The following is a 12135-nucleotide window of genomic DNA, read 5'->3' on the forward strand; positions in this document are numbered from 1 at the left end:
TCCCCTCTGAAATGGGGAATGGACCATTTCATAGAATCATAGAATATCAGGGTTGGAAGGGATTTCTTTAACTGGAGAGCAGGTAGCCTTAGAAAGCATAGAGGAGCTGAACCAAAAAACCCTACATTACCCCCCCTTATGGTCTACTGTAGGGGTAGTCAACTATTTTTTGTCAAGGTCCAAAATCTCAGTCAAGATATGATCAAGGTCCAGACTCCAGAGAAAATAATTTTATTTACTTATTATTATGATTTTTAAAAAGATTTCAGGGTCCATTAAAAATTTCTGGCGGTCTAGAGTTGGCCCATGGTACACCTGTTGAGTACCCTTGGTCTACTGGTTAGGAGTCTCGTTGATGCTGCCTTGGTTCCATCCTCAGTCAGGGAAAGAAACTTCTCGACACAATTCTCCATTCAGTCTTCACTGCAAATTAAAAAAAACCTCAGAACTTTCACCCCAATAGCTTATTATCTGGCCGTTTTCTGCCCTGTCCTGTATAAACACCAAAAGGGGCCTTTTTAAAAACCAAAGACTTTGAGATGGGGGCGAACTGGCTGACTCCAGCTGCCTATCTCTATTCACTTGTGTGCTGAATTGAATGAATCTCTTTGGATACACAGCAATCGTGAAGCATAAATCTGCTTCAGTGGATATAGTAGAAGCGATATTGCCTAAATAACACCTGGCTTTTTTCAAAACCAGCAATAGCCACAAGAGGTCCCAGAATCGTCTGAGATTGCCTCCAGCTGACAAAGGGGCCCATTTTTCAGCTAGGAATTCAACTTCTTTGTTCCATTTTCTCTGCTTTGAGTCTCTTTCCGCTTGTCTCAGGTAGTGTGGCGAGCAAACGCGCAGGTGGGTGAGATAATATCTTTGACTGGGCCAGCTTCTGTTGGGGACAAAGACAAGCTTTTCTGGGACCTGCATGGCTACAACTACGTAGCAAATGCTCATAAGCCATGAATTAGTTCTTCTTTCACACTGGAATGCATCGCTTTTGGTGTGACACCAAGAAATTATTTATTAGCCCGTATAACCGTTTCTTCTCCACATGTTGAGATTATCTTTCGCCTGTAATGCCATCACGTATTAAAATTCCAAATGGCCAATTAGCAAGCACCAAAATAAAGAACAGCCAATTATTAATCTGCCTCACCCCTAGCCCTGCCCAGGATCTCTGCATTGGTTTAGGAAATATTTTCACATAGATATTTGCAAATTGGGAAGTTTTAAATTGTGTCAGCTTCCGTCTAGAAAGAGAGAGTGGTAATCTAAATTGCTCCAACACAGATTTCCCCATCTATGTGAAAGAAAGAATTAGAAAGAAGTAAGGAAAGTGAATCCAAGGTAAATGATTCTGACCTTTCCTTTGAAATGCTCGGTGCAATAAATCAGTGAATATTCCCATAAGTAAACTCCCGTAAGTGACAGAAAAGAGGGCATAGGAAAAGGCTGTCAAATGTTGTGTTAAACTTTAATTCATGAGCAAAATTGTGTGGCCATTAAATTACAACCCTAAAATATCGTCAAAGGAAAGAAAAAGGAACAAAAAGTGTGGGAAATATGGGTGTATTTCAGCAAAGGGCTTGGAATGGAGGAAGACCAAAACTGATCAGTCAGGGGAAAAGGCACTGTTTCTGCCTAGTTTTAAACCAGGGATATTTTACGTGTGAAGCAAACATGATAACCACCACACTACACTACAATCTGTGACAGAAACGAATTGTACCAATTTGCCCTTCTCACAATGAGGCCAAAACGCAGGCAAATCTCGTAAGCAAGAAACCTCACATCCACTCCACTTCTCCATGGACATTTCCCTGCCAGCTCCTTGGGAGCAACCAACAAGACAAGAAACCAAAATGCAGTAAAATCAAGGGCACGTTTCCCACCACAGGTTTCACTGACTGCGAAGGGTCATGTAGAAATGTTTTGCCTTTTCATACCTGAAGACTTGGTTATTCTCTCCTTCCCTGAACTGGAATGGAAAGCAAGGAGATAGGTGTGAGAACAAGCACTCCTAAGCAAAGGAAACAAGGCACCCAGCATATAACCCATCAGCAGGAGATTAAAACCTGGGCTACACTACACAGTTAGGCCCGCCGACAGCATTTTACGTTGTCCTAATTACCTCACGGTGCACACTACAGCCTTGTCCCATCTATGTACGTGCCCTGCTACACCCACATGGTAACTCCAGCTCCTCAACAGGCACGGGGATTGTGTTGGGGTCGTTAGGACAACACAGTGTCTGTGTAGACACTGCCTTACTCACAGGGGCTGCTGGCTGTCTTGCCAATGTCATGGCTTCTGGCTGGCTCCCTTCATGGCTGCCCTCCGCTCCCTGATCCCAGCGGGGCTGCACCTGCCTGGCTCCTCGCGGGGCTGCTGCACGAAAGCTCCCGGCTCCCTGCGCAGGGAGCCGAGAAGCCTGAGCCCTTGGCCCCCGCCCCCACTCCTGGCTGGGAGCAGGCAGGCAAGAAGCCCAGGTGGCCGGCTCCCACTCCAGGGAGGAGGTGGGGAGTCAAGAGCCCAGGGGGAGCTGGGCTCCCAGTGGGCAGCTGCGCGGAGTGAAGAGCCCCGTTTCTCAGCCCCCCCACACTGCCCCTCTTCATTCGGTGGAAGCACTCCTGGTGAAGACACACTCCGCCGAGAGAAGGAGGGGAGTGGGGACAAACTCAAATTAAGCTTCCGCTTCCTCCATCACGATCACAAGAGAAACTGAAAGAAAACTCAAGAGGAGCAAGCCTCCTCTGCTTTCATGCGCCCCCATCACAACCCTCCCTGCTTCATTTTCTGCCTGCATTTCCTTTTGAAACTGCAATGGCTGCTCCAGAAAACGATCATGTCTCTGAATTCACAGCAACATCCTGAGGATGATAAAAGTATGAAGGAATTCACGGTCCTTTATGACATAATAATAATTAATACATTATTATTTGTATTGCAAGATTAATCTTTCCCTTTTGCAGATTCAGCTCCACATTGATTCTTGTTGCTCTTTGCAATGTATCTATCTATCTTGGCAACAGTATTTGCTGTTGTTTCAGGTGGAGCACTCAGCGTGTTACGTTTTTCTGACAATCTGTGTCTCGAAAATTCTAGCCAATATGCCTGGAACTTCCAAGAACTGTCATATTACGAAGGAATTCGAGGTCCTTTTTTATATTACCATTTATCAGTCATTATTCGTAGAGCAAAGATTAATCTTTCATTTTTTTAGATCCAGCTCTACTCTGATTCTTGTTGCTATTTGCCATGTATCTATAGCTATGTAGCTATAAAGGAAACTGGTTTTTTGCTCTTGTTTCTTTGTATTTGTACACCGCAACTTTACAGCCCAAGCCGCATGATCCTGATTAATGTGACACCGGCCAGCCGTGGGTGATTCATTGCACTGTAGACGTATCCTAACGTTATGTCTGCACAGCGATTCAAACACCCAGGGCACCTGTCTCAGAGCCCGGGGCAGCTGACTCAGGCTTCTGGGGCTGGGGCTGCAGGGCTATAAAATGACAGTGGAGACAGATGGGCTTGAGCTCAATCTCTGAGGTCCCATGAGGGGTGAGGGTTTCCAAACCCAGGCTTCAGCTGGAACACCAGTATCTGCACCCCACTTTTGAGCCCCACAGCTTGAGCTCCAGGAGCCCACGTCAGCTGACCCAGGCCAGCCCTGCTGCCATCTTTATCCCGGGAGAGAGGGACTCTACGGGGACGTCTCCATTGCAGTGTCAGCCCAGGGGTGGCAGGCTGTGCTCAAAGCAGCACCCTGGAAGCCCCATAGTCACCACTCTCATAGAATTAAGGTACGATTTGTACAGAGTCGGCCTGGTGAACTATCATTGTAAAAGTTGTGATCTGTTGAAGGCTAATACCTGGGTGGATGGTGTGTGCTAGGCTTGTCTGGGAAGTGGTGGAGTTTTGCTCTGGGTGCGTCACTGAAATATGTGATGAGGCTGGGAAATGGCCACCGCCAGCCTTTCCGGTGTGACGCTGGAGGAGCCAGACTCGCTGCTGGCCCAGTGAAGGTATCCACGCTCCCAAGGACTCTCCCAGGAACCGTGTACAATGCGGACTCCTCCGAGACAGCCCGGAGACAATGGACACTGCTTGACTCACATCAAGGCAGAGGAACTTCCTAACAAGTTGGAAGAAATTATGAAAGAGGGGAAGAGACGTCATGACTTGGCCTCTCTCCCCCGCAATTCAACACCTTGCAACACATCTGGAGGACAAAGACTGAACTGAAATAATTCAGAGATTAGAAGAGAATAATAATAATCCATTCAAATCAAAGTCCCCAAACAGACTAGTATTGGTTTCTCAGCAGAAAACTTTCTATGTGGGGGACTTTGCTTTCCCACTAAGACCTTGCCAAGGGAAGCAGAGAGAAAATCTTTGACTTGCCTCCTTCAGAACAGCTTGGCCTAGACACTCTAGCTGTGGGTCACTGTCGTGGCCTTGCTGAGGACAGGGGCATGTTAATAATTTGGGGAGGTCCCAGGGTGTTTGGGGGAAGATTATGAGGCTGTTACCTTTTGAGATAAAAGCTAAGAAATACAGAACGAGACAATTCTTTCATACATCTGGCCTTTAGACATATTTCATTTAAAGCAGGGGGTCTAACATGCTGTGAGAAAGTGGAAATGTTGGAAGCTCAAATAATTCCATTTTTTCTATGTTTCGTGCGTATGTAAATGGCACAACACGTTAATTTATAAGCACGTCGTTCTTAACTTCATTAAATATTATGTGGCGTATTAACTATATCAAGTGGGTTGTACAATACAATGACTTTTCCATGCGTTGCCCAAAACATATTTTTAATATTATTTACATGCACCGAACTCCTTGAACATAAAGTTGTTTATTTCATTCCTGTGCAGTGTGTTGGTAGCTCAGTTAATTGAGTTTATTGTCACTCTGTGTGTGTGTGAGGTACAACACAATAATTTAGTGATGCTGAAAACGTTCCCTTCTCCCTCCGGAACTGCCTTGGAATCACCTTCCCTTTGTAGATTAATCTACTCCTGTGTCTGTATGAGGAAAATATGGTTTCTATGAAAAAAACTCATTGTTTATTTAAAAGGACTGACACCAAACGGCCACACTATGGGGATACAACACCATGAGTAGGAACAGGAGGACTTGTGGCACCTTAGAGACGAACAAATTTATTGGAGCATAAGCTTTCGTGAGCTACAGCTCACTTCATCAGATGCATGCAGTGGAAAATACAGTGGGGAGACTCCTATACACAGAGAACATGAAACAATGGGGGTTACCCTACACACTGTAACGAGAGTGATCAGGTAAGGTGAGCTATTACCAGGAGGAGAGCCGGGTGGGGTGGGGGGAACCTTTTGTAGTGATCATTGGAATTAATTTGCAAACTGGATACAGTTAACTTAGGCTTGAATACAGACTGGGAGTGGATGGGTCATTACACAAAGTAAAACACTATTTCCCCATGTTTATTTCCCGCCCCCACTGCTCTCACATGTTCTTGTCAACTGCTGGCAATGGCTGACCTTGATTACCACTGGAAATCAGAGAAAAAAGACGAGAGCAGAGTGGTTTCTAGACACCCACCCATCCATCTAGTACAGACACACAGACTTTTCTAAGGCATTAACTTTTCCTTCTCCTTTATGATTCTTTAATGCCTCTGGAAATACCAATTCCTAGAGGCCCCTTTCACAGAGCAAACAACCACAGAGCAATGAGAAAGCTGGGGGCTGCCAGGTTGTTGAGGGCAAGTCTTGAAAGGGATGCCCAAACAATCCAGCTGGATCCCCGGCAACCAGATGTGGGGATTAGCTGCACAGCTGTGGCTGCTGCTCTGAGGGGAGCGGCATAAACTACCTGCCTGTGCATGCAGCCCACCAGCTGGTTCTCCTGGGGCAGATGGTGAGTGGTTGGGCAGGGATGCTGCACCGGCTGGGGTCTGAAATATGAACAGGGGTCTAAGGAACCTCAGCATCACAGTCATCAGGAGTCCAAGCTGCTTGGGGTGAGCTTGTGGGCAATGGCCCAACTGGATTGTTTGTGCATCCCTTTCGCCACGTCCCTTGTGATCCACCAGGGCTTGCAGCACCATGGAAGAGTACCCCTTGCGGTTTATGTAGTGCCCGCCCCGCTGTTCCAGGGCCAAGAGAGGGATATGCGTTATGTCTATCGCCCCGCCGCAGTCAGGGAACCCCAGCGCATGAAAGCCATCCACACTGGTCTGCACATTTCCCAAAGTCACGACCCTTGATAGCAGCTGATCAATGATTGTGTTGGCTATTTGGATCACAGCAGGCCCCACAGAAGATTTGCCCACTCTAAACTTATTCCCGACTGACTGCTAGATGTCGGGCGTTGCAAGCTTCCGCAGGGCTATGGCCACTCACTTCTGAACTGTGAGGGCGGCTCTCATTTTGGTGTCTTTGCACTTCAGGGCAGGAGACAGCAAGTCGCAAAGCTCCATGAAAGTGGCCCTTACGCATACAAAAGTTTCTCAGCCACTGGGAATCATCCCACACCAGCAACGCGATGAGGCCCCAGCAGTCTGCGCTTGTTTCCTGGGCCCAGAATCGGCGTGCCACGGCATGAACCTGGCCCAGCGCCACCATGATCTCCAAATTGCCACACGCCGTGCCATCTTTGTCCATGTCCTCATCAGTATAGTAATCGCACGGTCGTCGTTTCCTCGCCCCGTTTTGCATGGACTGCACATACTGCTGGATAATGCGCGAGGTATTTACAATGCTCAAAACTTCAGCGGAGATCTGAGCGGGCTCCATGGCACCTGCACGGGGAATCCTGGAAAACGGGCGCGAAATGTAGGAGAGCAGAGCGGCAGGGAAAGAGGTGCTGTTTGGTTCGTGGTAGCCGAACAAAGGCGGGAAATGGTTGTCTTCTGTGGCTTTCACGGAGGCAGGAGCCCAGGACAGACAACCCGGAGAAGCTCGGAAGCGTGGCACCAGCGGGAGAGCAGAGTTGGAGGCAGAAGAGTTCGATGAGGAAGAGAAAGAGCAGATAGTAGAGAAGGGGAGAGGAAATGAGAGGCAGATTCATAGTTGCAGGAGAGCAAGCGGTGCACCGTCTGCTGAAAGCAGTACGGCGTCTGCATGCCAAAAAGGCGTGAAACGATTGTCTGCCAGAGCTTCCTGATGACATGCACCAGAAACACCCGCAAGAATGTTTTTGCCCCATCGTGCACTGGGAGCGTAACCCAGAATTCCAGTGGGCGGCGGGAACTGCGGGAACTGTGGGATAGCGACCCACGGTGCACCTGCTCCGACGTTCGATGCTAGCCTCGGTACTGAGGACGCACTCTGCCGAATTCACGCGCTTCAGTGGGGACACCGAAGCCTGAATGTCTAAAATAGCTCCCGAAATTTCGAATCGAATAATTTTGAACTAATTTCATACTGTACACGTACCGTTAGAAAAGTCTGTGTGTGTGTGTTAGATGGATGGGAGGGTGTCTAGAAACCACTCAGCTCTAGTCTTTTTTTCTCTGATTTATGTTAGAAAATCTAAAGCAGGGAGCAAGAAGAGTTGCCTTCTCTGAGGCTTGAACTCAGGACCTTCAGATTATGAGACTGATGTGCTGCCTGCTGCGCTAAGAAGGCTTGGAAGAGCTTTAGGCTCGGTGCTTATAGAACCAGCTGAGCAGCGGGGAACCAGCTGAGCAGCAAACAGCAGGACTTTGCCTGGGAGTTCACCTGGAGTGAGCCCACTGAGGCTTAAACCCTAACGACTTCTCTGAGGAATTACTGCATCTCCGGAGGAAGCTCATAGTAGGAAGGTAATATGGATGGGGAGTGTTCAACTGTTGTGACCTGCACTGGATGTGCCATCTTTGTCTTTCTTCCAGAGGACAGAAGCGACTTTGTCTGTACAAAGTGCAAGCTGGTCTCCATATTGGAAGAGAAGGTTCAAGGTCTGGAGCAACAGGTATCGACCCTGCGTTGCATAAGAGAAACTGAAGATTTCCTGGACAGACGTCAGGATATGCTTCTATGGGCACAAGGTTCTGAAGATTCAGAGCAGGCTGCGCAGCAGGGACAGGAGGACTGTGAAGAAATCTGCCAACATGTGACCTCCAGAAGAAGAAGGGGGAAAGTCCATGGACCAGCAAAGCGGACACAGGAAAGAAACCATTTTCATGTTCTCTCCACAGGTACCATTGCGGGGAGTGACCCAGATGATACGTCTGGGGGAAGGGAGCAGAAGGAGACTCCACCAGTTGAAAGGCATGAGATGCACTGTCCTAGGGTTGGGGGTTCCACGACCATCACTCCCAAGAGAAGGAGGTGGGCGGTGGTGGTCGGGGACTCTCTCCTCAGGAGGACTGAGTCATCTATCTGCCGCCCTGACCGGGAAAACAGAGAAGTCTGCTGCTTGCCGGGGGCTAAGATTCGCGATGTGACGGAGAGACTGCCGAGACTCATCAAGCCCTCGGATTGCTACCCCTTCCTGCTTTTCCATGTGGGCACCAATGATACTGCCAAGAATTACCTTGAGCGGATCACTGCAGACTACATGGCTCTGGGAAGAAGGATAAAGGAGTTTGAGGTGCAAGTGGTGTTCTCGTCCATCCTCCCCATGGAAGGAAAAGGCCTGGGTAGAGACCGTCAAATCGTGGAAGTCAAGGAATGGCTACACAGGTGGTGTCGGAGAGAAGGCTTTGGATTCTTTGACCATGGGATGGTGTTCAAAGTAGGAGGAGTGCTAGGCAGAGACGGGCTCCACTTAACGAAGAGAGGGAAGAGCATCTTCGTGAGCAGACTGGCTAACCTAGTGAGGAGGGCTTTAAACTAGGTTCACCAGGGAAAGGAGACCAAAGCCCTGAGGTAAGTGGGGAAGCGGGATACCGGGAGGAAGCACGAGCTGGAGCGTGTGAGAGGGGAGGGCTCCTGCCTCATACTGAGAACAAGGGGCGATCAGCGGGTTATCTCAAGTGCCTATATACAAATGCACAAAGCCTGGGACACAAGCAGGGAGAACTGGAGATCCTGGCCAAGTCAGGGAATTATGATGTGATTGGAATAACGGAGACTTGGTGGGATAACTCGCATGACTGGAGTGCTGTCATGGATGGATATAAACTGTTCAGGAAGGACAGGGAGGCCAGAAAAGGTGGGGGAGTTGCACTGTATGTAAGGGAGCAGTATGACTGCTCAGAGCTCAACAATGAAACTGTAGAAAAACCTGAGAGTCTCTGGATTAAGTTTAGAAGCCTGAGCAACAAGAGTGATGCAGTGGTGGGAGTCTCCTATAGACCACCAGACCAGGGGGATGAGTGGATGAGGCTTTCTTCCGGCAACTCGCAGAAGCTACAAGATGGCATGCCCTGGTTCTCATGGGCGACTTCAATCATCCTGATATCTGCTGGGAGAGCAATATAGCGGTGCACAGACAATCCAGGAACTTTTTGGAAACTGTAGGGGACAATTTCCTGGTGCAAGTGCTGGAGGAACCGACTAGGGGCAGAGCTCTTCTTGACCTGCTGCTCACAAAGCGGGAAGAATTAGTAGGGGAAGCAAAAGTGGATGGGAACCTGGGAGGCAGTGACCATGAGATGGTCGACTTCAGGATCCTGACACAAGGAGGAAAGGAAAGCAGCAGAATACGGACTCTGAACTTCAGAAAAGCAGACTTTGACTCCCTCAGGGAACTGATGGGAAAGATCCCCTGGGAGAATAACATGAGGGGGAAAGGAGTCCAGGAGAGCTGGCTGTATTTTAAAGAATCCTTATTGAGGTTACAGAGACAAACCATCCCGATGTGTAGAAAGAATAGTAAATATGGTAGGCGACCAGCTTGGCTTAACAGAGAAATCCTTGCTGATCTTAAACACAAAAAAGAGGCTTACAAGAAGCGGAAGATTGGACAAATGACCACAGATGAGTATATAAATATTGCTCAGGCATGCAGAAGTGAAATCAGGAAGGCCAAATCACACCTGGAGTTGCAGCTAGCGAGCGAAGTTAAGAGTAACAAGAAGGGTTTCTTCAGGTATTTTGGCAATAAGAAGAAAGCCGAGGAAACTGTGGGCCCATTACTAAATGAGACAGGCAACCTAGTGACAGAGGATGTGGAAAAAGCAAACATACTCAATGCTTTTTTTGCCTCTGTCTTCACGAAAAAGGTCAGCTCCCAGACGACTGCACTGGGCAGCACAGCTTTGCACCAACGTCCACATTTCAGACCTTCCTCTCATGGCACTTTCCATGTGAATTAGGACAAGCAAGCTGGGGAAGCTCCATGGGGTAATAGAAACTAGGGCAAACCTCACTCAAGATGTGGCTTTCCAGCAATGAGACTCCAGTCCATTTTAACAGGAAGAAAATCTCCTCTATTCTGGTTTAGCCGCATTTGACTCCTTCTGCCCGTCTTCTTCCTCCCCCATCAGTCCCTTTCCTTCCCCATTGGGGCCATGCAGAGGGGAGCCCCAGTCAGTCTCGGTCACCGAGAGGCTGTATCCCATAAGGGGAGGGAGGGGTCGCTGTAAAGCATTGATAATGGAGAGGGGAGGGGTGTGTGTGGTTAGGGGGAGAAAGGCTGGAGAACTAACAGTGGGGCCCAGAGAGATTCCCCCACAGACTGAGGAGATCCCCTGCTGCCCACCATCACCCAGCTCTGGGAAGAACAACTTGGGATTGCTTGGGGAAGCCACCTTTAAGAACACAAGTGTTCCATGCTAGTTACATTTTAATAAGACCAAAGCCGCCTCAAACCCAGTGTCACAATCACTGGGACGACTTTGTCCTGACATTTTACCGGCCGCAGCCACAAAGCGAGTCAAATTACGGCTCCCGTTCGGCATCAAGGCCCACAGACGAACCCGGAGGCTTTTCCTTCCTCAGGTTCTGCCGTCATTTCATTGCTGGCCTGTTCCGAGATTCATCGTTGTGCAAAGCAGCGTCAGGCCCTGAAACTGGACGAGCCCAGAACAGAGGCTGCCTTCATTTAACTTTCCAAAAACCAACCCGCCAAAATGTGGATTAGCACCCATGCTCCTCCAGACGCAGGGGAGGCGCCTCATCTGGGCCCCTGGTGCCTGTGCTCCAGCAACATAAGACCACAGGGGCCTGGCTCCACCAAAGTCCGGGGCCCGGTGTCTCCCCCAGCCCCGCCTGCTGCCCCCGGGCAATTTAAAAGGGCCCAGGAACCATCACCGGCAGCACAAGGGGGCTAAGGCGGCTTCCTGCCCACCCTCGCTCCGTGTAACCCTTCTGCCCGTCAGAGTTGGCAGCAACAAGGGCCAGGTTCAGTATCTAGGGGATCCATTCCAATAACACAATGCAAACCGGCTCGAGCCCCCACCCAGTGACCTGGGACAAATATGTACCACCCCCGCTGGGCGCCTCCCAGAGGCAATCCTTCCCCTCTCGCAAGCACCTAGTCTGAGTGTAGCAAAAAGCCTTTTAATAACAGAGAGAAACAATGTGGCATTATGTTGGGGAAACAGCACCAACAGGATTCATAACACAACCCACGAGCAAAAAAAAACCCACCCCAAGCAAATTGGGGCATTCCCTTTCCCTTTGGTTCTTGAGTCCAGCAACCCCAAATCACCCAAAGTCCCAAAAGTCCAATGACCCAAAAGTCTCTGTCCCTGGTCAGGGCAGCCCCAAAGTTTAAAAGTTTATCTGCAGAGCTTTACCTCCCAACCTGGGTGGAGATGGGGGCGGGGGTAAGAGGCACCTTACATGATCTGAAGCTGACCGCCCCACAGCCCCATAGGCCTCCGCTCCACCAGCCGCCCCACAAACTGCTTCGCTCAGCTCCGCTCCGCGGCCCACCAGCACCTCCCGCCGTCCCACGAACTGCTCCACCAGCCTGTCCACGAGGCACTCCAGCCGTCCGGCAAACTTCTCCACAATAGATCTTCAGGCTCCCCCACTACTGAACACAACGCTCAGTGATTTCGGCTCTTACTCAGTTCAGCTCTTTGGTGAAGTCAGTTTGTAGTAGGGGAGCCTCAGTGCTGGGACACCATTAGCCCGAAATGAGCTTCGCAGCCTGTAACTAGAGTCCTAACGGAACCAAAATTAGCTCTGAGATTCCACAGTGGAGAGAAAAGGAAGAGCAATTAGCATGTAAGGCCATCACCAAGGGACCCATGGCACCAAGTAT

At 49.3% G+C, this 12135-nt stretch overlaps 1 non-coding gene across 1 annotated transcript; it reads right to left on the bottom strand.

Moving 5' to 3' along the window:
- Positions 1-7549: 7549 nt before the first annotated feature.
- On the bottom strand, positions 7550-7622 carry TRNAM-CAU (transfer RNA methionine (anticodon CAU)). The gene has a single exon. It is a non-coding gene; the product is annotated as a tRNA-Met (tRNA).
- Between the last annotated feature and the right edge of the window lie 4513 nt (positions 7623-12135).

Source organism: Lepidochelys kempii, unplaced genomic scaffold (assembly GCF_965140265.1).
Source record: "Lepidochelys kempii isolate rLepKem1 unplaced genomic scaffold, rLepKem1.hap2 scaffold_229, whole genome shotgun sequence".
NCBI lineage: Eukaryota > Metazoa > Chordata > Testudines > Cheloniidae > Lepidochelys > Lepidochelys kempii.